Source organism: Pseudophryne corroboree, chromosome 4, assembly GCF_028390025.1.
Source record: "Pseudophryne corroboree isolate aPseCor3 chromosome 4, aPseCor3.hap2, whole genome shotgun sequence".
Lineage (NCBI taxonomy): Eukaryota > Metazoa > Chordata > Amphibia > Anura > Myobatrachidae > Pseudophryne > Pseudophryne corroboree.
Window position 1 is genome coordinate 22740420 of NC_086447.1, and position 5235 is coordinate 22745654.

Genomic DNA, 5235 nt, shown 5'->3' on the forward strand with positions numbered 1-5235 from the left:
ATCTATTTATGATTACACAACAAATGAAATAAGCAAACCAAACTTACCTTAGAAATAGCGAGTGATGAGCTCTTGCCTAACCTGCCTCCCTACATCTGTACTCCAAGTATCACCAGATGTCTCTAATTCCTCTGCTTTCTTCATCCTCCTCCTCCTCAACATGTGGCAGATGTTGTTGCAAACACATGTTATGAAGAAAGCAGCAGCAGAACACAATTTGAGTCACCTTCGAGGGACTATACAACAAAAGGCCACCAGACTTATCCAGACACCGAAACCTAGATTTCAGCACACCAAAACATCTTTCTATCACATTCCGCGTGTGTGGGCCTTTGTGTATAATTGATAGAAAATTATACATGAGATTTTAGCACAGAACTGGCCACCGAGTAATTAAAACCAAGCAAAAACAGAGTGGGTAGTTAGGTATACATCACCTGTGTTAAGATTCTCGAAAATGAGGGCTGTGAGATTCCTATGACATCCCCAGACACAGCCTGAAAGCTGCCAGTAGCCAGAAAGTGCAACACAGCCAGGCGTTTGTGCAGGCCTGAGACAGAGCGAGAGCGTGCTGTCTCGGGGTCTAGGCCCAGTCTGACAAGGTCGTACAGACGGAAAATGTTGTTACGATTAGGACGGAACATCTGTATGACCTTATCATCGGACAATGCGTTCAAGTTTAAACGCCCCCTAAAAAAACGAGGCCTGCGCAGCCTCCGCGGAACCTGTACAACCTGCTGACCATGTTCAGTTTCTTGGCCCTGGGTACTTACAGGCTGATGTCTGAGTCTGAGGAATCCCACAGCACACAAAAGATCACTGGCCCACAGCCCTGCTGCCATTTCTGAGTGTAGGTGTATTGAAATGTGCCTAACATCCTTTTATAGGCATTCTAATTCAGGTGTGAGAGATTTTTTATTTGCAACACATGTAAACACGCCTGAAAAAAGCAGGTCTATTTTTTTGCCGCTTTTTTTAACAAATTGCAAAAAAATACGACCGCATTTGAGCACTCCGAGACTAATACCCAAATACGAATGAATAGTGAATTCCCGTATTGTATGAAATAATAAGATTTTACTTACCGATAAATCTATTTCTCGTAGTCCGTAGTGGATGCTGGGACTCCGTAAGGACCATGGGGAATAGCGGCTCCGCAGGAGACAGGGCACAAAATAAAAGCTTAAGGATCAGGTGGTGTGCACTGGCTCCTCCCCCTATGACCCTCCTCCAAGCCTCAGTTAGGATACTGTGCCCGGACGAGCGTACATAATAAGGAAGGATCTTGAATCCCGGGTAAGACTCATACCAGCCACACCAATCACACCGTACAACTCGTGATCTGAACCCAGTTAACAGTATGATAAATGCAAAGGAGCCTCTGAAAAGATGGCTCAAACAATAATAACCCGAATTTTTGTAACAATAACTATATACAAGTATTGCAGACAATCCGCACTAGGGATGGGCGCCCAGCATCCACTACGGACTACGAGAAATAGATTTATCGGTAAGTAAAATCTTATTTTCTCTGACGTCCTAGTGGATGCTGGGACTCCGTAAGGACCATGGGGATTATACCAAAGCTCCCAAACGGGCGGGAGAGTGCGGATGACTCTGCAGCACCGAATGAGAGAACTCCAGGTCCTCCTCAGCCAGGGTATCAAATTTGTAGAATTTAGCAAACGTGTTTGCCCCTGACCAAGTAGCTGCTCGGCAAAGTTGTAAAGCCGAGACCCCTCGGGCAGCCGCCCAAGATGAGCCCACCTTCCTTGTGGAATGGGCTTTTACTGATTTTGGCTGTGGCAATCCTGCCACGGAATGTGCAAGTTGAATTGTACTACAAATCCAACGAGCAATCGTCTGCTTTGAAGCAGGAGCACCCAGCTTGTTGGGTGCATACAGGATAAACAGCGAGTCAGTTTTCCTGACTCCAGCCGTCCTGGAAACATATATTTTCAGGGCCCTGACAACGTCTAGCAACTTGGAGTCCTCCAAGTCCCTAGTAGCCGCAGGCACCACAATAGGTTGGTTCATGTGAAATGCAGAAACCACCTTAGGTAGAAATTGAGGACGAGTCCTCAATTCCGCCCTGTCAGAATGAAAAATTAAGTAAGGGCTTTTATATGATAAAGCCGCCAATTCTGACACACGCCTGGCTGAAGCCAAGGCTAACAGCATCGACACCTTCCACGTGAGATATTTTAAGTCCACAGTGGAAAGTGGTTCAAACCAATGTGATTTTAGAAAACTCAATACAACATTGAGATCCCAAGGTGCCACTGGAGGCACAAAAGGAGGCTGTATGTGCAGCACCCCTTTCACAAATGTCTGAACTTCAGGTACTGAAGCCAGTTCTTTCTGGAAGAAAATCGACAAGGCCGAAATTTGAACCTTAATGGACCCTAATTTTAGGCCCATAGACAGTCCTGTTTGCAGGAAATGCAGGAAACGACCCAGTTGAAATTCCTCTGTAGGGGCCTTCTTGGCCTCACACCACGCAACATATTTACGCCAAATGCGGTGATAATGTTTTGCGGTTACTTCCTTCCTGGCTTTGACCAGAGTAGGGATGACTTCTTCTGGAATGCCCTTTTCCTTTAGGATCCGGCGTTCAACCGCCATGCCGTCAAACGCAGCCGCGGTAAGTCTTGGAACAGACAAGGCCCCTGCAGTAGCAGGTCCTTTCTTAGAGGTAGAGGCCACGGTTCGTCCGTGAGCATCTCTTGAAGTTCCGGGTACCAAGTCCTTCTTGGCCAATCCGGAACCACGAGTATAGTTCTTACTCCTCTCCTTCTTATGATTCTCAATACTTTTGGTATGAGAGGCAGAGGAGGGAACACATACACTGACTGGTACACCCACGGCGTTACCAGAGCGTCCACTGCTATTGCCTGAGGGTCCCTTGACCTGGCGCAATATCTGTCCAGTTTTTTGTTTAGACGTGACGCCATCATGTCCACCTTTGGTTTTTCCCAACGGTTTACAATCAGGTGGAAGACTTCCGGGTGAAGTCCCCACTCTCCCGGGTGAAGGTCGTGTCTGCTGAGGAAGTCTGCTTCCCAGTTGTCCACTCCCGGAATGAACACTGCTGACAGTGCTATCACATGATTTTCCGCCCAGCGAAGAATCCTTGCAGCATCTGTCATTGCCCTCCTGCTTCTCGTGCCGCCCTGTCTGTTTACGTGGGCGACTGACGTGATGTTGTCCGATTGGATCAACACCGCCTGACCCTGAAGCAGAGGTTTTGCTTGACTTAAGGCATTGTAAATGGCCCTTAGTTCCAGAATGTTTATATGAAGAGATGTTTCCATGCTTGACCACAAGCCCTGGAAATTCCTTCCCTGTGTGACTGCTCCCCAGCCTCTCAGGCTGGCATCCGTGGTTACCAGGATCCAATCCTGAATGCCAAATCTGCGGCCCTCTAGAAGATGAGCCCTCTGCAGCCACCACAGGAGAGACACCCTTGTCCTTGTCGACAGGGTTATCCGCTGATGCATCTGAAGATGCGATCCGGACCATTTGTCCAGTAGATCCCACTGAAACGTTCTTGCATGGAATCTTCCGAATGGAATCGCTTCGTAAGAAGCCACCATTTTTCCCAGGACCCTCGTGCACTGATGTACTGAGACCTGTCCTGGTTTTAGGAGGTTCCTGACTAGCTCGGATAACTCCCTGGCCTTCTCCTCCGGGAGAAACACCTTCTTCTGGACTGTGTCCAGAATCATTCCTAGGAACAGGAGACGTGTCGTTGGAATCAGCTGCGATTTTGGAATATTTAGAATCCACCCGTGCTGACGTAACACTACCTGAGATAGTGCCACTCCGACTTCTAACTGTTCCCTGGTTCTTGCCCTTATCAGGAGATCGTCCAAGTAAGGGATAATTAAGATGCCTTTTCTTCATAGAAGAATCATCATTTCGGCCATTACCTTGGTAAAGACCCGAGGTGCCGTGGACAATCCAAACGGCAGCGTCTGAAACTGATAATGACAGTTTTGTACTACAAACCTGAGGTACCCTTGGTGAGAAGGGTATATTGGGACGTGGAGATAAGCATCTTTGATGTCCAGAGACACCATATAGTCCCCTTCTTCCAGGTTCGCTATCACTGCTCTGAGTGACTCCATCTTGAATTTGAACCTTTTTATGTAAGTGTTCAAAGATTTCAGATTTAAGATTGGTCTCACCGAGCCGTCCGGCTTCGGTACCACAAACAGCGTGGAATAATACCCCTTTCCCTGTTGTAAGATGGGTACCTTGATTATCACCTGCTGGGAATACAGCTTGTGAATGGCTTCCAAAACTGCCTCCCTGTCGGAGGGAGACTTTGGTAAAGCAGACTTCAGGAACCGATGAGGGGGAAACGCCTCGAATTCCAGTTTGTACCCCTGTGATACTACCTGTAGAATCCAGGGATCCACTTGCGAGTGAGCCCACTGCGCGTTGAAATTCTTGAGACGGGCCCCCACCATATCTGAGTCTGCTTGTAAAGCCCCAGCGTCATGCTGAAGACTTGGCAGAAGCAGAGGAGGGCTTCTGCTCCTGGGAAGCGGCTGCATGGTGCAGTCTTTTTCCCCTTCCTCTGCCCCGGGGCAGAAAAGAGTGGCCTTTTGCTCGCTTGTATTTATGGGAACGAAAGGACTGAGTTTGAAAAGACGGTGTCTTTTTCTGTTGATGTGAAGTGACCTGGGGTAAAAAGGTGGATTTTCCAGCCGTTGCCGTGGCCACCAGGTCCGATAGACCAGCCCCAAATAACTCCTACCCTTTATACGGCAATACTTCCATGTGCCGTTTGGAATCTGCATCCCCTGACCACTGTCGCGTCCATAACGCTCTTCTGGCAGAGATGGACATAGCACTGACTCTTGATGCCAGGGTGCAAATATCCCTCTGTGCATCACGCATATATAGCAATGCATCCTTTAAATGCTCTATAGTTAACAAAATACTGTCCCTATCCAGGGTATCAATATTCTCAGTCAGGGAATCCGACCATGCGACTCCAGCACTACACATCCAGGCTGAGGCGATTGCTGGTCGCAGTATAACACCAGTATGTGTGTATATACTCTTTAGGATATTTTCCAGTCTTCTATCAGCCGGTTCTTTGAGGGTGGCCGTATCAGGGGACGGTAACGCTACTTGTTTAGATAAACGTGTGAGCGCCTTATCTACCCTAGGGGGTGTTTCCCAGCGCATCCTAACCTCTGGCGGGAAAGGATATAGCGCTAA